Below are 21,549 nucleotides of genomic sequence, written 5' to 3'. Positions count from 1 at the left end.
CGCAATCAAGGGATAACACTTTCCAGATTGCCTTATATCTATGTGCCGTGATGATCCCTCTTTATGTGATTAGGTGAAATTATAAGGCTTGATGTTTTTAGCTTGAGTGATTTGTTACTAATCACTCACAAATTCACCTCATGGTCATACATTTATTTACTCACTAACCTTGTATAAATCAAATATTCTGTTTTTATTCAGAATAAAAATACTTCTGAATAGAGGCCGCAGTCGCTTAAAATAGCAGCTGTGTGTTCTCTATAATTTCATAGCAGTCTTCTACAGCCTCTGTAACAAAATAGTATGAAAATAAACAAAACTGCCTATTTTGGTCAGCCAAGCTTCCTAAACACAGAGACATTTTCCACCAAAAAGCACCTGACTCACTGTGGACGTCAGCCAAACCTCCAGGGTTCATAAAAAAAGGTGGAAAAAGATCAGCACACGCACACACACACACACACACACACACACACGTGTGTACTTAACTCATATTGTACAGTTACTGCTGTACAACTCTGGTATTCTAGGACACTACTACTAGGGTGGCCAATCCCGGGATCGGTGGGATCCTGGGATTTGGCCTCAAAATCTCCGGGATTTCAATCCCGGGATTGTACTATCCAATTACGGAATTTCGGGATTAGACTGCACATGCACATGCACCTGCTCAGACGCTGCCCGGCTGTGCAGCCTGTGTGCGGCTGGGAGAGGTCAGGCTGTAAGCTGGTTCTGGCAGCGGGCACTCACTGTTGGGCGGCGAGCAGGTTCCGGCCTCACGACTTCTGTGTCTGTGTGCGGCCGTGAGAGGTCAGGCAGCAAGCAAGTTCCGATGCTGGAGGTGCAGCACTGCGCTCTGGGCAGTGTGACCCCAAAAGCACACATTGACACAATCATCTTGTCACGACCCTAGTCGGCGAATCCCCAGATACGACAATCTGAGAATCCCGGCCACGAGACACTTCTCCTGGGTACCCCAAGCGTGTGCGTATTTCACCACGATTCCGCTTGCCACCAATCAAAGTAAGCTTTTTTGGACTTAGTCCGCGACAGCTTTGATTCTGCCGACACACCGAATTATGAATTACACGGTAGCGCTCTGGCGAATTCGTCAGAGGCTTGGGCTAGAAAACAGCAGATACCAGAACTAATTATGAATTTTAATTAAGTGAAAACACTACAAGGCTTACAGTATATTACAGAAAGATGAGAGATACCAGGGAGACCAGATCTCGATCTGGGTCCTAGGAGAAATTGCTTCCCTTTGTTCCTATGATGAGTAGATAGCACACCATATCAGGAACATTATTGTAAACAGAGCATGGACTTCAGAGGAAAGGGATCCCATCTGCTTTCCTGCTTCACCCCCCATTCCTCCAAACCATCCAGGGCAAAGGCAGGTCACTTTCTCAATTACATTTACAATTAGGGCAGAATGGCGTGGTACAATTACGTTCCTTCTGGCGTAAAAATGGCGGTCGCTCATGACAGGATGGCGTCCAATCATGACAACCTCCCTCCGGCATCACACCAGCAACCTGCCTCCATTCCACTGCCTTGAAAAAAAAACATTCCGTTTCGAAGCGCGTTGGAAGATGGAGGAGACAAGGACTTGGTGGGTCTGGAACCTGGGAGTTGTCAGGGATGCCTGGGACCTCTTGTTTAACATCTGCATAAATGTCTGCAATTTTTTTGTAGACCACGCCAACGGTTAGAGTCCACCTTGTCATTCTTGTCTTTTATCATGGTTTGTGTTTTACCATTAAAAACTGTACTGCACCATATTCAGTTTTTTTTTCTTCTCTTATATGGTAAATTACGAATTGGATCGATATTGACCAAGCGGTCACCGCCCCCTGAAAAGCACTTTTGTCTACGGCAATAGTAGACATACCAAAAGGGTACGGGTCACTTATACTCAAATATATGGTCAAACTATATTATGCAAATTGAAACTGTATTGCACTATTGTATTATTTTCTCTTTTCTTTTGGGTAATATACATGAGAAAAAAGAGAAAGCCAGACAGCGCTTAAGGTATACACTGGTAACCTTTTTTTTTTGTTGTCCATTCCACTGCCGCCTGCCCAGCTCCACTAAAGTAAGGCAATGAGGGGGGCGGTTTTCTTTTAGGGATGCCAATCCGGGATTCAGTATTTTTCAATCCCGATTCAATGCCCTGGGATTGGCATCCCTAACTACAACCAAACCATTCAGTGACCACCAGACATTGCACCTGATGCAGAGGTCAAACAAATAGTTACAGCTACAAAGTTTTATGGCCCATACACACTTGAAGATTTTCATTTCAAAAGACTTTGCCAAAATCTCTGAAAGATCTATCTGTTACCAAAGTAGTGTGTACACACTGAGCTATTTTCCCCAAAGAGCGAGAGATTTTCAGGAGGGGAAAGACCTTCCTGAAAATCTTTCATTATAAGGCTATTTACATAATGGGCGGGGTTTGAATCCCAATGGTGGGAGCAGGTGGCCATTTTATTCAGTGCATTTATGTTCTTGGGGCCTGATTCAGAACTGATCGCTGGGCTGCGTATATATTTGGAGCCCATGGATCAGGTAAACGCCGTTGTGCACGGCTACGATTTTATTTGCATCCGTGCATGTAGGGAGAAATCCATTCACCTGTGTCAGCAATGCATAGGCTACTGCTATACTGTTTTGTACACCGTAATGCACATTACACATTATGCCATACATCGTAATGGCCATTACACATTATGCCAGACACTGTGATGCCCATACATATTTTACCACACACTAATACATATTATGCCACATTAGTGTCGCTTACCTACATATTAATTGCTAGGGGTTCTGCTCAATGCCAGGGCCTTCATACTCGATGCCATGGGGGAGGGAAGTGCTTGTTGCCACAGGGTAGTTTAAGAGTGGTGAGTGTGGCAAGAGTAGCAGCGAGACAGCCTTCAGAAAGCGTTGTGCAGCCAGAAGCAAAATAGCTGCAGACCTACTCATCGGGCTGGCTATTTCTCCCAGCAGCGCACACACACAGGGCCTTATTCTGATCTGAGCTCAGTACAAATTTGTTCTTAACATGGGCAAAACCATGTGCACTGCAGGTGAGCAGATGTAACCTGTGCAAATAGAATTAAATTTGGGTGGGGTGTGTTGATAGATACTGAAATCTAAATTGCAGTGTAAAAATAATTCAGCCAGTATTTACCCTGCACAGAAACAAAATAACTCACACAAACCTAACTCTCTATACATGTTACATCTGCCCCACCTGTAGTGCACATGGTTTTGCCCATTTTAAGAACAAATTTGTACTGAGCTCAGATCAGAATAAGGCCCTCAGTGTTTTGCGACTCTCACCGTGAATATACTATACATCAGCGCCCGCAGAGAGTAACTAATGATGATGGACTCTGCCTGTTCCCGGACATTCTCTAGTCCGGGAACACCACCCATCCGGACACCGGGCTTAATTACTAGACTGCACGGAGTCGTCCAGGATGGGTGGTAACTAAATAAAATATACATTGGTGGCCAGTGACGGAGGTAACGTACACATGGCTGTCCTGTGCCAGCCATGTATACGTTACCACCATAAAAAATATGTATTGGTGGCTGGTGGTGCTGGTAATATATACATTGCTGGTGTGTGCCAGCAATGTATATATTATGGCTTATAAATGACATTGGTGCCCAGTGGTGCCAGTAATATATACATTGCTGGTGTGTGCCAGCAATGTATATATTATGGCTTATAAATTACATTGGTGTTCAGTGGTGCCAAAAAGATATACAGCTCACAGTCGCCTAGTAGATGAATGACTTTCCCGGAAATAATGCGGGAGTGCGCATCACTGCTCATCGCCGAGAAAGCCGCTCATCTGCTGGTATTACCAGCAGATGAGCGATTTTGTGGACGGCTTTCCATAGCGCTGCGCTATGGAAAGCCGCCCCCCCCCCCCTTGACTGCGCCGGGCAGGGGGAAAGCCGCTCAGTGTGTATGCACGGAGCAGCTTTCCCCCCAGCAATGACAGCAGTCATCGGTGCCCATACAAGGCTGGGTAAAATTGCCCACTGTGTAAAAAATGAAAATAAGAAACCATGAAGGAAGCAAAGTAACCAATGCCAGATGAGGCTTGCATTACATAGCTTAGCAATGACTTTCTGGCATCCAATATTAGGGGGATAACATAGGTTTGTGAGGGATATGGTCATTAAGGTGCCCCTATTAAGATCGGAATGCATTGGGTCAACCACTAAAGGTCAACACCAGGCCATAGGTCGACACCTAAAATAGGACTACATGGATAACCCCATAACTGGAGATTCCCTCTTGCACCATAAGGTGCACTGAAGGGGGTACCTGGAGACAAGTTTAGATCTTTATTAGTTAAAAACATTTCTCAGATTACATACGATTAAGATGCAGCTTGCGACTACATAAAACATACAAGCTGCCTCTATCCCTGGATGTTGGTGAGCTGATGTGGGGGTAAGGAGTGATCATAAGGGGAATTACAGTGAGTGAGATATGGGGGTCAAGGAGTAAGGATTAGTGAGGGGGGGGATTTCTGTTGGTGAAATATGGTGTGAGGGAGTGGTGTGAATTACAGTAAAGAATTTTGTTATATGTCAATTCAAGAATTAAAAATCAATGGTTACGCGTTGCATTAAATTCTTTGCAAAACTAAACCTACTGTACTATATACAGCCACAGCTCAAGTGGCGCAATATCGGCCACCAACAAAAATGACTGCTAAAATTGAAAAGGAGCTGTAGTATGCCCTTGCTCCAGGCACTATGGCTGCTTGCTACATCTCTGCATATGGGTAGGTGTGTGCGTACTGCTTTGGGCCTCATTGGGTCCTAATAGGTCTCTTTTACTGATGGTTCTGGTTGAAAGGTCGACAGCGTCTTGTCAATAGGTCAACACATGAAGGAAATGGACATTGATAAAAGTTCGACACAAAAAGTCGACATGCTAATGGTTGACCTATACAAAAGGTCTATATGAGTTGTATATAAACTGATTTGTTCTTACTTCTCCATCCATGTTGCATAGAGTAAGATTATAAGAGTGTGCCAAGCATAGCAAGGAACAGAGCCAAAAGCATGGCAAAAGAAAAGCAAGCCATGCGAGGGAAACCCGTTACACTAATTGGGTTTCCATGTTGACATAGACACACAAAATAACCGTGAAAAACTCAGGTCAATGTTTTCCATGGCTACCTTTTACTTGCAATGACTTTTTGTCAATGTTGACCTATTGACGTTTAACCTTTCGATGTGTCGACATTTTGCCTGTCAACCAATAGTGGGTGACCTATTGACGGTCAACCTTAGGTCGACAACTCAAATAGGACATGGCTAATGTCGACAAAAGCATCAGGTTGACAATGGCAAGCTCGACAGTCAAAAGTGTTTTTTTTAGCCGACAAGAGGTATTTCATAAAAATTGGGGGTATACTGCGCTAAAAACTGAAAAGGTTTTCACAGCGGCTCAATGATAAAGTACAATTTTATAAAGAAAAATGAGCGCTATTAAGATAAAGGAGGGAGAGATAAAAGCATAAGAAATGGAAAGGTAAAAAGGAGGAAAACACCTGAAAAATAAACGTGATTAGCAATATGTTTAAAGCTCTTTTGAGAAAAAATGGTAAGTCCGTGGTACCTGTACTATCCCTAACGCTATCCAAGTCGGATGCAGGTCAGCGATGTTTCAGCGCGGTGCGGCGTGTAATAGCCGCTCGTCTGTGCTCCGTCTGCCGGGTGACGTCACTCAGTACGACAGACGCTGCAGAAGTTTCCCGATGGACGTGGAAGGCTTGGTGGAGCTCTGGGAGCCTGACAGGTTGATCCACGGGCGAGCCCTTCAACGCGTTTCGTGCTTTGAAAGCACTTTTTCAAGAATGGCTGTTTGGGCATATCTGTGCGTTTTTTATTCGAAAAAACTTTATTTAAAAAACAGGAAACAGGTAAAAAAACGGTGGGAACCGCATGTTGAAGTCCATTCATTTGTATTGGACTAACATTTCGACACATGTCTTAAAAAAGGAGGTACAAGGTGTTTTATAAAAATAGTAAAGAATAGAGAAAAAGAGAAAAAGAAAAAGAATTAATATAATTTGTAGGTGAAAAATAAGGAATTGATGCTGAAACTGAAAGTAAAAATAAAAAATAAAAATATTATGAAAAAATTATAAAAAGGCACTGAGTTCAAAATCAATGTTCATTCCCTTCGGCATTAGGGTCTGCATTTCGTAGATCCATTTTGTCTCAGTTTGTTTCAAAAGTTTGATGTAGTCGCCGCCTCTCCAGTGGCGGTCAACTTTTTTGATTCCAACGCAGTGTAAGCCAGATGGGTTTTTGTTATGTTTCAGTAAAAAATGATTCGACAGACTGTGAGTGGTGAGGCCTCTTTTAATGTTATAGATATGTTCAGAGAACCTTATTTTCAATTGGCGTTTGGTCTGGCCAATGTATTGGAGATTACAAGGGCAGCTTAAAAGGTATATGACTCCTTCCGAGTCAAAAAAGAAAGAGAGAACAACAAAAGGATTCCATTACTGTCTGAATTGTAAAGCCTGCAAGAACCAAAAGAACACCTCAACCAAACCAATTACCACCTTCTCATCACTAATCACAAAACAAGAATATAGTATTAAAGAACATATCTCCTGTGACTCGGAAGGAGTCATATACCTTTTAAGCTGCCCTTGTAATCTCCAATACATTGGCCAGACCAAACGCCAATTGAAAATAAGGTTCTCTGAACATATCTATAACATTAAAAGAGGCCTCACCACTCACAGTCTGTCGAATCATTTTTTACTGAAACATAACAAAAACCCATCTGGCTTACACTGCGTTGGAATCAAAAAAGTTGACCGCCACTGGAGAGGCGGCGACTACATCAAACTTTTGAAACAAACTGAGACAAAATGGATCTACGAAATGCAGACCCTAATGCCGAAGGGAATGAACATTGATTTTGAACTCAGTGCCTTTTTATAATTTTTTCATAATATTTTTATTTTTTATTTTTACTTTCAGTTTCAGCATCAATTCCTTATTTTTCACCTACAAATTATATTAATTCTTTTTCTTTTTCTCTTTTTCTCTATTCTTTACTATTTTTATAAAACACCTTGTACCTCCTTTTTTAAGACATGTGTCGAAATGTTAGTCCAATACAAATGAATGGACTTCAACATGCGGTTCCCACCGTTTTTTTACCTGTTTCCTGTTTTTTAAATAAAGTTTTTTCGAATAAAAAACGCACAGATATGCCCAAACAGCCATTCTTGAAAAAGTGCTTTCAAAGCACGAAACGCGTTGAAGGGCTCGCCCGTGGATCAACCTGTCAGGCTCCCGAAGCTCCACCAAGCCTTCCCCGTCCATCGGGAAACTTCTGCAGCGTCTGTCGTACTGAGTGACGTCACCCGGCAGACGGAGCACAGACGAGCGGCTATTACACGCCGCACTGAAACATCGCTGACCTGCATCCGACTTGGATAGCGTTAGGGATAGTACAGGTACCACGGTCTTACCATTTTTTCTCAAAAGAGCTTTAAACATATTGCTAATCACGTTTATTTTTCAGGTGTTTTCCTCCTTTTTACCTTTCCATTTCTTATGCTTTTATCTCTCCCTCCTTTATCTTAATAGCGCTCATTTTTCTTTATAAAAGAGGTATTTCATACCATACCATGCACTAGGGCAGCGCTGGCCCTCCAGATGTTAATGAACTACACATCCCAGGATGCTTTGCATTAGGTTTGCTATGTGGCCATGCTGAAACTGATGCAAGGCATGCTGGGATGTGTAGTTCATCAACATCTGGAGGGCCGGTGTTGCCCAGCCCTTAACTAGGGCGTGAAGGGAGAATAGAACTGTGCCCAAAGCATGGCGAGCGAAACGAGCCATGCAAGGGGACGCGGTACACGTTGGACTGTATCCATGTTGACATTTGGGGGGAAAAAAACCCTCTCATGTCGACCTTGCCATTGTCAACCTCATGCTTGTGTTGACCTTCCAACCCTGTAGACCTTAGCCATGTCAACCTATTTCAGGTGTTGACCCAATGCATGTTGACCTAAATTGAGTCGACCCAATAATCCATACCGGTTTGTGAATATCCAGTTTAAATGGGGTACATTTATCAAGCCCTGGAGTGATATTAAGTAGCACCTGTCTTTTTTCAAAAACATATGGTAAAGTGACATTTACAAACTGATTGGTTGGTGCCTTATCTCTCCACATTATCTCGTTCCAAATTTTGATAAACCTCCCTGAATAGGTTTTTGCTGGGTAATTGTTGGTTGCAAGCAGGGGCGTAACTACCATAGGTGCAAGGGGTGCAGCTGCTATGGGGCCCAGAGCTGAAGGGGGCCCATCTTTGCTGTCAAACTAATATGTTTTGCATACATTTATCACCATCAGTTGCTATATAGGGGGCCCTTACAAACTTTTGCTATGGGGCCTACGAATATCTAGTTACGCCTCTGGTTGCAAGTAATTACCAGAAGAAAAATAAAATACCACTAACCTCTTTTCTTGAGCTAGTGCCTACAGCTCTCATTCCAGATAAATCATATTCCCTATATTGCAGTGGATTAAAGTCTTCGTTGTAGGTCCCCACAGAACACTCCTGAGGTGTGGATCATGGGTGACACGGACCCCAGCGTATGCTTTCTGTGACAGCTCCAGCTAAGAAGCAGCTGATCTGTCAGGAAGAGTAATCCAAGAGAATAAGAAATTTTATCTTCTGAGGAATGTGTAGCCTTAGGGAGCAAGACACAGAAACCTGATCAGACGGTTGTGTCGTAATGGGAAGCTTTGTGCCAGATGAGAAGGCTTTGCAGGCTGATACTAAGAGCAAAAGAACTGGAAGCATAAGCTATTTGTGTGCATAGAAAAACAGAACTATATTGTGTATAGTTTAAAATGAATCATGGCACTCTTGAGCAATCACTGGAGCAAGGTTACTTTTCTTACAGCTAAGAACCCCTCCCCCGTCCAGCTCTGTCTTGTGTATGTTATCATATTCCAATAGATAAAAAGCATAGCTGGCATTGCTAAGAACTTCAAATTAAGAAAATATTCCATTTAAAAAAAATCTTTACTGCAGTTTATGTTTTTATTATACTTTTAATATTAGGCAATGGAGTCATACATCAGTTTATGTTTTCGGTGTTTGCCAAGAGATAATGATATATCTTGAACACGGCTTATTTTCCTATGCACTTCTTACATGAAGTCAGTAATATTTTTAGAACGGAGACGTAACAGTGATGATGATGATGATGATGACCCCCTCTCAGATCCAAATGTGATATCCTGTGAAGAATCAATCCCATGCAGCTCACCCACCAGGGACAGCGCACTTGAAAAAGAAATCAGGAGTGTTCAAGGAAAGAAGCTGGTAGAAAGACTGTGGCCTGGCCGTGGAAGATTTCCTAAAAAAATGATTTCCTCAAAAATACCAAAACAGTGCACAGAAGCTAATCAGCTGGTGAATACAGGAAGTGAAGAACAAAAAAGAAAAGGATTGTCTTTGTTGCTGGCGCACTGGAGAGGAAAAGTTATTTGTGTTAAAATTTAACTTTTAATAATGTCAATAATTTTTTTTATTTTATTGACATTATTAAAAGTTAAATTTTAACACAAATAACTTTTCCTCTCCAGTGCGCCAGCAACAAAGACAATCCTTTTATTTTTTGTTCTTCGTATGACCATTATTGTCTTTGGCAGCACCCCCATCCATGTATTAATTGCAATTGCAACACGGCAACTAAATATTGGGGACATCCCACCCATAATTATAAATATTCTTGTGCAGAACTACATCCCCAATCCCCCTCCCCTTGCTTTTGTGAATACAGGAAGTGTCCTCATACATCTAACCTTTTTGTCCATGTGGCCCAGACACCTAGCACAACCCATGGAGTTGCAATTACTATGGTATGTATGTTTTCCTCCATTATGGGTTTTAGTTGTCCTATCTTGTACTAGGTACTTCGGATTAGTGTTTTGCTAAATCAAAGTTTATGGTGCATAAAAGCTACACACTGGACAGCATTTGAAACAGTTTTGCAGATTCCGTCTAAATAACCAAATCTTAATGTCCAGTGCATACACACAATGTCCCTGACAATTAGAGTTACCACCTTTGTGTTGAGAGACTCCCAGACAGTGTCCCGCCCCTTGACACACCCATAGCCCACCCGCCCCGCCCATTACATTCTACCCATTACCTTCTACCCATTACCAGGAAAGTCCAGGAACAGAGCATTTTCTCCCTCATGGAGAGGGTCAGGTAGGCAAGTATGATTATACCACATACCTTAATTGCCATTAAACGTTATGCCGGGCCTGACAATTTTTTTCCCAAATCGGGATAACAGTGACAGTGCGCACCGCAGGCGCATAGCAAAAATTTACACTGTAATGCCTATTACACGTCACACAATCATTACATATTATACCACATGCCATAATGCCCATTATATACATTATCCCAAATACCCTAAGGCCCATTACACATTATGCCACACACTGCAATTTCCATTACATATATCACACACCTCATGGCTATTACATATTTTGGCATATAATTGCCGCTTACCAACACATGTTAATTGATAGGGGTTTCTTGGTCAATGCCAGGGCCTTCATGCTCATTGCCACATGGAAGTTCAATGGCCTGTTCCCAGGGGGGGGGGTTAATTAATGCTCATTGCAAAGGGGGAGCTGAGCGCAGCGGCAGGCAACCAGAGTCCAGCTATATCAGAGCGCCAGGACATGGGACCGATAGCCGCGAACCTGGCTGCTCATTGGCTATTTAAAATCTCGAGCCAGCTCGTGGCCCGGCAGCCAATCAGGAGCCACCACTGTAGCTCCCGATTAGCTGCTGAACCGCAATATTTGAAATAGCAAACGAGCAGCCAGGTCCACGCTGCGGCTATCTCTGCAGACTCCCGGGATATCTTCTCTCACCTCACCCTAGTTGCAGTGCTGTTCCCTGACATTGTTTAGTCTGGGAACATCACCAATCCGGACTCCGGGCTTAATTACCGGACTGTCCGGAGTAATACAGGGCAGGTGGTAACCCTACTGACAATATGCACTCTCACCCAGGGGTCTGTACACGCAAGCCAGAAGAGGATGTATCTAGGAAGAGCCATGCATCCAATGCTGGCACCCCGCCACAAGAAAGAGGACACTGGATATATTCATTGTCCTGCTGAAATGTGGCCATATGGTGTGATTTGTGTGGACACATCTGCATGTGCTCAGAAAATGCAGGGCGGATGGCCAAAGTGCACATACATGGGAAGAAAATGGATAGTGAAAGAGCTCCTCATGTCAATTTATAACTCAGGCAGTGTCTCTATAAAAAGAGCATGTGTGTAAGATAAATATATTTATGAAATATATCAAGATAGATAGGGATGGTAAAGTATGAAATACTAAAAAAAAAAAAAAAATTGTGAAAAACTCACATTTGATGTTTCCATACGCTGACCATTACCATGTTGACCTTTTTCTTGTGTCCACCTATTGTCCATTTGACCTAATGTATGTCGACCTAATGCATGTTGAACCAAAACCGAGTCCCACATGACTTAAGGCTGGGTACACACCTACACAAACATTTGCACTTTCTTCTGCTGTTGGGTTATTAGCCAACAAACAGCTTACAACGCTCCTGCAGTGGTCGATACTATGAGGTTGCAGCTTACGTGCTGCACAGCAGACCTTGCGATTGCCATGCCAGGAGCTTACCTCAATAAGGGCCAGCTGTATCAAGCTTCAAAAAGTGATAAAATGGAGAGTGATAAACAACCTGCCAATAAGCTTTTTGAAGCTTCCTGTCGCCGGCAGCCGCGGTAAGGATTATGGGGCTTGTAGTGAGCCTCTGTCTAGGAATCTGGCTGGGCTGCCGGAGCTTTGTTCATCTGATTGGACGGAGGCGATATAAAAATTTTGTGCAGCGGGCAAACAGCACACCTTGATAAAGTCCCCAGGACGGGGAAGAAACGCGTCGGTGGTGGAGCCCGCACCCGTGTCCACTTCAGCAGAGAGAGAGGGGGATTCCAGGCTATCGGAAGAACAGCATTGCGTACAGGAGGAGAGAGGAATACCGGTATCCAGAACTCCTCACAGACTTTATTTCAAGCTTGTTTGAACTGTATGTCTGCAGTTCCTCCGCCTCTGGTAATTACCCCCCTTCTTAGAACTGATGCTGGAAGAAGTTTTTTATTGGATTGGATTGTTTTTAACTGGTTGTCTCATTGTGTATTAAATAATTTGTGTCAGATTACACTATGAAGTTATTTATTTGTTTATATTCCCCACATGTGGAGTATATGCTGAACGAAGGCTTTCAGCAGAAGAAGCATAACAGAGAGCGCTGGATAAGTGTTTATGACTCCACTATTTTTGTTTGTATCCGTGGTGTTGGTCTCAGGAAGAGCCTTCTTTTGGGAGTCCTGAACTAATTCAGCTGCTACACATGCGCACATTTTCATTCTGTATACATCTATATACCTGTGAATTTTCACCCAGTATACACACACACACACACACACACACACACACACACACACACACAAAATCCAGTTGTCCCTCTACAGTTTTTAAAATGTAATAGCTGTAATCTGTGCCTCAGCCACTAAAGCTGGAGAGGCACCAATGTTGCCCTTAGGTATAAGTGGTTCGTCACACAAATAAACTGCAGAACTCAGACATGCCTCAAGTACACAAATGCCAAGACTTACCTTAATTCCTAGAGACTCACTATTTTGGAAAGCATAAAGTGTTCAGATATCTGCCTAATACACATGTAATGTAGTTTGAAAATTGCAACATTATGTCACAGCTGATAGAACAGTGACAACAATATTTTGGGCACCTCTCCCATGCCCTTTCTCAAGTATCTGGACTCATCATAGATTGACTCTAGGCCAACAGTCATAAGGTTGACCACTATTGTCCAAAGGGCGACAGGGTCCAAAGATCGATAATGAAAAGGTTGATACGGTCAAAAGGTCCACATAAAAAAGGGTTGACATGACAAGGGTAGATATGCATTTTTGACCAAAATTTTGAGCCGACAGGCAGGATTTCATATCCTACCATCCACTACAGTGTGGAGGGAAAATATAATAGTATGACAAGCACAGTGAGACACCGAGCCCGAAGCATGGTGAGTGGACATGGTACACTTAGACCAGGCATTCCCAACCACGGTCCTCAAGGCACACCAACAGTGCAGGTTTTAGTGATATCCAGACTTGAGCACAGATGACTTAATGAGTATCTGAGTGATTCTGATTAAACCGTCTGTGCTGAAGCCTGGATATCACAAATACCTGCACTGGTGGTGTGCCTTGAGGACCGTGGTTGGGAATGCCTGACTTAGACAGTGTCCATGGAGACCTATGTCAACATAGACACCTAAAAACATTAAAAACTCAACCATTTAAAGGTCGACCTTTTAGCCCTGTTGACCTTTTAACTGTCAGCCATTAGTGGTCGACCATATGATTGTAGACCTAGACACTGTAGATCTAATATACCATAAACCTTTCCCACTGGATGTTGTCCTCCCACATACACAGGATAAAAATGGTGTCCTTGACATTGGCCAATACTTGCCGACTAAGTTGGAGTATGGGGGCCTTGACACCATGCTAGCAACATTGCAACCCACCCCTTGTTATTTTTACCATTAGCATTGTAAAGTATTGGTGTGCACACACTTGTACAATGTGCATGAGATTTTGACTACATAGTCAAAATCTCATCTGGATCGCATGCAGATTGTATGGGTTTTAACCCTTACAATCCCGATGTGCGCTCCCATATCGCAGCCAGAAAGTCTTGGCTGCATAGACTATATAGTGCAGATCTGCACTATATAGTCTAAATTGTATGCAGATAGTCTAAATTGTAATATAGTCTAAATTGTACAAGTGTGTACACACCTAGAGGCAAATTCAGGATCATGAAATTATGAACAAATCACATCAAGCCACCCAAACTGCCCATTTCACTTCGATAGTGGACAGCAGCAGGGGCCAACAGGCAGGGCGGTAGTGAGCTTGAAAGCTCTACCACCGCATCAGCAGCAGCAGAGGAGCAGGACAGAGAGGACGGAGCAGGAGCAGGTGTTCGGTGAGTGAACACTCCCCCCCAGCAGCACAGTGGCCCCCGGCGGCCGGGTAGTCACATCGCGCCACCCCCCTCCCCCCCCACGGCTGGGCAGACACACCACGCACCCCCCCCCCGGCGGCCAGACAGATGCATCGTGCCCCCCCAGCAGTTGAACACCGTGGGCACCCCTCCCGCCTGGGGCACCGGCCTAGCACCGGCCCTGCCAACAGGACATTTGCCCACTATACTGGGCATCCCAAAAAGCTAACCAAGACACAGGAGGCTGCTTGATGTTCCAGGAGAGTAGGTTGTTTGTGTGTTTTACAAAGTTTACTTTATTCAAATGAAAATATATATACAATGTTCTCCTTATAATCCCATGAACTGTCCTAGAGTTGGGCCCTTTGTGGTCTATAAAAAAGTACATGGTCAAGAGCATATAGAAAAATACATTTTACAGTACAGTACATACATTTTGAATAACATGGACAAACATGTACAACCTACTATGCTCATCATCCATATTTTATATCCGTTTGTGTGTCTCCAAAACACTGCCATCTGTTGGCAGTGAGTGAAACTGCATTTCTTTCTCTCACCCATGCACAAACACAGAGGCAAACACAAGGTATCAAACTAGCTTTCGAAGCATTTGCTTCAAGCGGGCTTACTAGTGATTTACAAAGCTCTACTTTCCTGTCCCACAAACCAGTGCAATTGTTTATGCCGTCTGCTGCAGAATGCTTTAAAAGCATAATACATTTACTGAGGTTTATTGACTCATCATCTTTAGAGATTACGCCTGTAATGGGCGAGAATAACTTTACAATGTCCCAACAGGCTAGTGTTCTGAAAACTAATAGCACATAGTACAACATCCGAAGGTCATTGCAGTAATCAAACATTAATAAATTGCATATCCAGGCTGTCGCACGGAAGATACACTCATGCATGATCATATGTATATAAATTACAATTTTGCCGGTACTGTAAAGTTACATGCCATGACAAGAACTACATGGGCATCTTAGACAGGGGTTAATGATCAAATCTCAACTGTGGGGAGTGTGAATGAAACAAACGTACTGGATATAGCTGTATAACATAAAAGGTATTATTTTTTTTAGGACAAATTGTATATTGAATCAATAGTATTGTATATAGGAGTACCATTGCCTATTATTTATCCCAATCACCTTCTAACTGTGGAGTTTGGACGCTCGTTAATGAACAAAAAAAAAAAATCATTCCACAAGAAACCCACCAGACTGCTCTGCACTTTCAGAGCGCCACCTGATAGTCCAGATTCTGGCAAGTGCCGCTAAAATATGCCACTCACTCCAAAGTACTTATCCCCCCACTGAATGTGTGCAAAGCATACCACCTAGTAGTGGAAAGTATGGTTAATGACAGATCAATATCTTACAGAAAGACAATTCCTCATCCGCCATACACTGTAGATGGTTGCAAACCCATCAATGATTGATGACCATTCCTTGTGCTTTGCCTTGGAATAAAGAACTAGTGCAAGATGTATAACCCTATCAGCTGGAGGTGTGGGCAAGTCGAAACTGCCAGACCTCCCCCTTCTCCATCGGGTATGGATCATTAGGTCACCATAAGGTCAATGTTAGTTAACAGTCATTAGGTCAACATGCATTTAGGTCGACCTGAGTCTAGGTCAACATGAGTCTAGGTCGACATGGGGTTTTTCCCAAAAAAATTGTCCCAAATACTGACACAGTCGACATGGAGACTTAGAGAGTGTGGTTGGATCTGCACAGACAAGACAGCATGTTTTTTGTAGTAATTTGAGGAACCAATATAGAGGACTATTTATTGAATAATTCTAATAGTCATTGGTTGGTGGTGCTCCCAAGATTCAGTACAGAAACGGAATAATGGGATTTGTTTGCAAAAAGGGCAAACAGAAGAAAGAAAAAAGCTTTGTGGGTGCACTCTTTATATGATATATATGAAATTTATTTAAAATATAACTTTTATAAGGATCTTCTAAAATGAAATGACAAGAGATAGAGAGCAACACATATAAACATAAATGTAGAAAAAAAAATGTAGTGCGATTGCTTTCAATTTTGATCACACCTTAATTTTTCACACAGCACATAATGTCTGTCATCATTGATATAGATACAATGGGCCTTATTCTAGTTCACTCTGACAAAATCCTTCTTAGATGGACAAAACCATGTGCACTGCACAATTTAACAGAGAATTTACTAAAATTGACCACAAACCGGACAGCAAAACAGCACAGTTTTGGGAATAATTATGCTTATGAATATTCACCAATCTCAAAAACATTGAAAAATAATTTTTTGAAGAATTTTTTTTTTTTTAAAGAGTTGAAAATGTGGTTTTGAGGTCACCAAAACAGTCCTTTGTAGTCTAGGGACCTATATATCAAGATTAGTTGTTGTAGTAAAGCTTGTCCTTTTAGGTGAGGTAGTAATAGAATACCTTTTAAAAAAAAAAATGTATTCCAGTATTTACAGTTCCCAGGAGGAGTCTATCTAGCACATTTTATCCTAGTCTAATGCTGGATTCTGTGTAAATACAGAAAGTACGGATTATTACCTGTTAGTACGATTTCCTCTACTCCTCCATGGCAGCCAACCTCTGGGTTCTATCCCTATAGGTAGTTATCTGGAAAGGAACAGAAAAGACACCTCCCCTATATAAGGACTGCCCCTTTCTAGGCTCAGTGTCTTTCGATTATACAGCTTAAACATAACATATATATATATATATATATATATATATATATATATATACTCATATATATATATATATACTCTTTTTAAGTTGCTCTTGGGCGGGAATAATGCTGCCATGGAGGAGTAGAGGAAATCGTACTAACAGGTAATAATCCGTACTTTCCTCTACCTCCCCATGGCAGCCAACCTCTGGGCAATACCCTAGCAGTTACTTCACTGGGCGGGTTTCAACTTAAGATTAACTTGTATGTTACAATATATACACATAATAACATGTAAATAAGACCACCAAATGAAAAAAAGGATACAAGGTTCTTTTCACCTCCTCTTCCTTGTCATTAACTTTCTTCCTCTTTTTTTTTTTTTCTTATAGCGCCACTGCGCTAAGAATCCTTCTCCCAAACTTTGCATCACTTGATGACCCTACATCCACTCTGTAGTGTTTGGTGAAGGTGTGTGCTGAGGCCCAACATGCCGCTTTGCACAGTTCTTCCATTGAGGCTGCGCCCCTTTCTGCCCATGACGCCGCTACTGCCCTTGTAGAGTGCGCCTTGATACCTTCAGGCGGAACTATCTTCTTAATCCTGTATGCCTCTGCTATACATGACTTGATCCACCTGGCTATAGTTGTCTTGGTGGCTCCCATGCCCTTGTTTTTTCCTTCTGATATTACAAAGAGTCTCTTGGTTTTCCTCCATGATTCCACCCTCTTCAGGTATATCAGTATTGCCCGTTTGACATCCAAGTTATGCAACCTAGCCTCCTTTTCATTCGTCGGCTTGGCGCAAAATGTGGGTAGCACTATCTCCTGATTCACATGGAATTGCGACACTACCTTTGGTAAGAAGTTAGGGTTCGTCCTTAAGACCACCTTGTCGTCGAACACATTCAGAAATGGCTCCTCAGCCCAAAGAGCCTGCAACTCTGACACCCGCCTTGCAGATGTTATTGCTACCAAGAATGCCACTTTCAGCGACAACATTCTGATGGACACTTGCTCCAACGGCTCGAATGGTTCTTCTGTCAGAACATTCAACACCATGTTCAGATCCCATGGAGCCATGGGTCTGTGGAATGAAGGCCTTATTCTCTTTGATGCTTGCAGGAACCTCTGAACATACTTGTCATCTGCAATTCTAATGTCCAGCATAGCTCCTAAAGCCGCCACTTGCACCTTTAAAGAGCTTACTGAGAGGTTCCTTTCTAACCCTCTCTGCAGGAAGTCCAGTACCGAAGTGACCAGCTTATGGTCCCTACCTTCCCTTCTGCAGAGTTCTGTATATGCCTTCCATATCCGGTAATACGTCTTAGAAGTAGAATGTTTTCTGGCCTTTAACAAGGTATCCACGACTTTTCTGGAAAAACCTCTTGCTACCAGGTTTCTTGTCTCAGCAGCCACGCTGTCAGATTCCAGTGGTCGGGCTGCCTCTGTACATGAGGTCCTTGCCGTATTAGGTTTTCTATGTCTGGTAGTTTCCAAGGTGCATCTACCGCCATCGTGGCCACCTTGGCGAACCAGGCTCGCCTCGGCCAGTAGGGCAGGACTGCTATGACTGTCATCCGTTCCTGTTGAATTTTGTTCAACAGTCTCGTATCACTGGGAATGGGGGAAAGACGTATGCCAAGCCTGTTCCCCAACTGGCGGTTAGGGCATCCGCCTGCCACGCCCCTTGTTCCCAGTGCCTTGATATAAACTTTTTGGCCTTTGCGTTGTACTTGGTGGCCATTAGGTCCACCTGCGGAACTCCCCAGTGGCTTGTCAGCATGTCGAATACTTGTGGGGACAACGCCCACTCTCCTGGTCTTATTGACCACCTGCTTAGTGCATCTGCTCGCTTGTTTTCCTTCCCTGCGATAAATACTGCTGACAGGCTTTGGACATGTCTTTCTGCCCACTGAAGTACGTTTGCCGTCTCTTTCATCAGTTCTCGGCTCCTTGTACCTCCTTGTCGGTGCACATACGCCACTACTGCTCTGTTGTCTGACCGGATTACAGCTTCCTTTTGCCACAGTTGTACCTGAAATTCCCGGCATGCCATCAACACTGCCCTCATCTCTCTTATATTTGAGTGTGCCCTTGACTCGGCTTGTCTCCATTGACCTTGTGCTGTTCTCTTGCCGCACACAGCTCCCCTTCCCGACTGACTGGCGTCGGTGGTAACTAATATCTGCTCCTTTTTTGCGAATGATCTTCCCTGTCGCAACCTGTTTGTGTCCATCCACCACCTTAGGTCTTCTTTTGCTTGCTTTGACAAGGAAATCCTTTGCATGGGATTTTTCCCGTCGCCATCCCACTGGGATAGAAAACACCCTTGTAGGTTTCTTGTATGAAATCTGGCCCATTTGATGGTGTCTAGTGCTGCCGACATGAGGCCTAAAACCTTTAGGCAGTCTCCTGCGCACACTAGCCTTTTTCTCAGAAGCTTGATTACTTCTGACCTTAATTTCTCCTGCCTTTCTGGTGTCAATCTGACCTTCATGGCTTCTGTATCTATCACAACACCCAGATACTTTGCGGTTCTTGTTGGTTCCAAGTGGCTTTTCTCCTTGTTTATGAGCCACCCGTGATGCTTTAGATACTTCATCACCTTCTCTGTATGATCTCTTGACATTCTTTCTGTCTTTGCCATAATCAGTAAGTCGTCCAAATATGGCCATATTGTCACACCCTCTTTTCTTAAATTTGCTATGAGCACAACCAGAACCTTTGTGAAGGTTCTCGGGGATGTGGATAGGCCGAACGGCAGAGCCGTAAATTGGTAGGTAATTCCTTTGACTTTGAATCTTAGGTATTTTTGGTGTTGTTGACATATGGGAATATGTAGGTATGCGTCTTTTAAGTCTATCGTTGTCAGAAAAGACCCTTGTTTGATGTCTGGGAGTATGGACCTTATCGACTCCATTTTGAAGTTTTGTGTCTTGACATATGTATTGAGTCTTCTTAGGTCCAGGATGGTCCTGAAGCCCCCTGTCGCTTTTTTTACTACGAAGAATCTGGAGTGCCAGCCTTGGCCTTCTTGACCCTTGGGTACTATGACTACGACCCCCTGAGAGATCATAGTCTGCAAGCTGCTCATTAGCGCCTCCTTTTCCTTTGGGCATTTTGGCACAGGGGACTCTTCCATCCAGTTTCCGGGTGTCATTATGAATTCTATTTTGTATCCAGTGGAGACAACTTCTTGGACCCACCGGTCATCTGTGGATCGGAGCCAGGCCTGTTTGTACTCTAACAGCCTGCCCCCGACCCTGTCCCTGGCGTCATTGTGATGACTGCCTGAACGAGAACCTTCCTTCCTTGTTCCTTTGACCTCGAAAGGAACTCCGATTTCCAAACCACGGCCGCCTGTAGTTTCTTCCTGGCCTGTAAGTTCTCGCTTCTCTGAATTCCGATTGCTGGAACCTCTGAGATTTATTGAAGGGCTTCTTTGCGCCCCTGTCCTGTGGTAGCCACACCGATTTTCCTCCCGACACCTTTGTGATGATGTCGTCAAGCTTTTTCCGGAATAGATATTCTCCCTGAAATGGCAGGGACACCAGCTTATTTTTTGATTGAGCATCGGCTGCCCAAGGCTTCAGCCACAGAGCCCTTCTCACTACTGCTGCATTGGCGTTGACTCTTGCTGCCAACCTAACTGCGTCCAGTGATGCATCGCACACAAATTCTATGGCCACCTGCATATTCTGTACTATCTTCAGAAGCTCTGCCCTTTTTATGCCATCCATCAGATCTGACTCTAGGTCCTGACACCACGACCTGAGCACTCTTGAAGTGATTGCAATAGCTGATGATGCCTTGATCGCCGCCCCTGATGTCACGTGTTGCTTACGCAACCCCATCTCCATTTTACGCTCCATGGAGTCTTTGAATATATTGGCGTCCTCCAATGGGAGCATCGTTTTCCTAGATATTCGTGCGATAGCAGCGTCAACTTTCGGTGGTTCCTCCCACATCTTCACTTCCTGTGGTTCAAAGGGATACATTTTATTAACCCTTTATTAACCCTTAGTGGCACCGCCACCTTTTTATCCGGATGCGCCCACTCATCCTCTACTACTTCTTTAAGTGTCAAAGACAGCGGAAATGTTTTGGGCTTTTTCTTTTTGTCTCTGAAAAGCAGATCTTGCAGTTTGCCTTCCTCTTGTGCCACGTCAATATTAAGAGACTTGTTCACAAGCGTAAACAGATTATCCAGCAGGTCTGGATTAAATTCTAGTTTTGCTTTCTCCTGCATCACTTCTCCTTCCTCAACTTCCTCCTCTGTAGCAGGAGCAGGACATTCCTCTGAATCTTCTGAGTTAGCAGAATCAATCTCCCTAGGTCTCTTAGCCGACATCTTTGCCAGGTCCTCCTTTGTCACAAAGGTATCCGCCAATGCTGTCCTAAGCTTTGCCACCAACTCTGTCATTTGTGAAGGCGCCAGTAGCTGAGAACCTTTGCAGTTATCACAAACAGACCCTGTACATTTATCAGGAAGCGTCTTGTCACAGAGCGTGCACTTAGCCAGATGCATTTTTTTATGCTTGGCCTTTCCTTCTGCCTTTTCCTTGCTTGCCTCGGACCTGCCGGAGTATACACACTATGAGTGCCTGACTATCTATATTATGCACCAGCAAATAACATACCATGAGCGAAACATATGATCAGATAAATAAATAA

At 43.4% G+C, this 21,549-nt stretch overlaps 1 protein-coding gene across 3 annotated transcripts in view; it reads right to left on the bottom strand.

Moving 5' to 3' along the window:
• Window positions 1–21,549, bottom strand: part of LOC146008404 (CMP-N-acetylneuraminate-beta-galactosamide-alpha-2,3-sialyltransferase 2-like) — a 68,315-nt gene that overhangs the window by 31,867 nt on the left and 14,899 nt on the right. Inside the window, exon 2 of one of the 3 annotated variants that reach the window (XM_083147639.1) lies at window positions 8,543–8,719. The exons of 1 other annotated variant lie outside the window; for it this stretch is intronic. The gene's annotated coding sequence lies outside the window, so the exon portion shown is untranslated. Of the gene's footprint in view, window positions 1–168; window positions 289–8,542; window positions 8,720–21,549 lie in introns of all 3 variants that reach the window. One more of the 3 variants, XM_083147640.1, reaches the window with a different exon arrangement.

The sequence above is a fragment of the Crinia signifera genome, chromosome 6, assembly GCF_055691185.1.
Source record: "Crinia signifera chromosome 6, ASM5569118v1, whole genome shotgun sequence".
Lineage (NCBI taxonomy): Eukaryota > Metazoa > Chordata > Amphibia > Anura > Myobatrachidae > Crinia > Crinia signifera.
The sequence above is the reverse complement of the archived record's forward strand: the minus strand, read 5'-3'. Positions and strand labels throughout refer to the sequence as shown.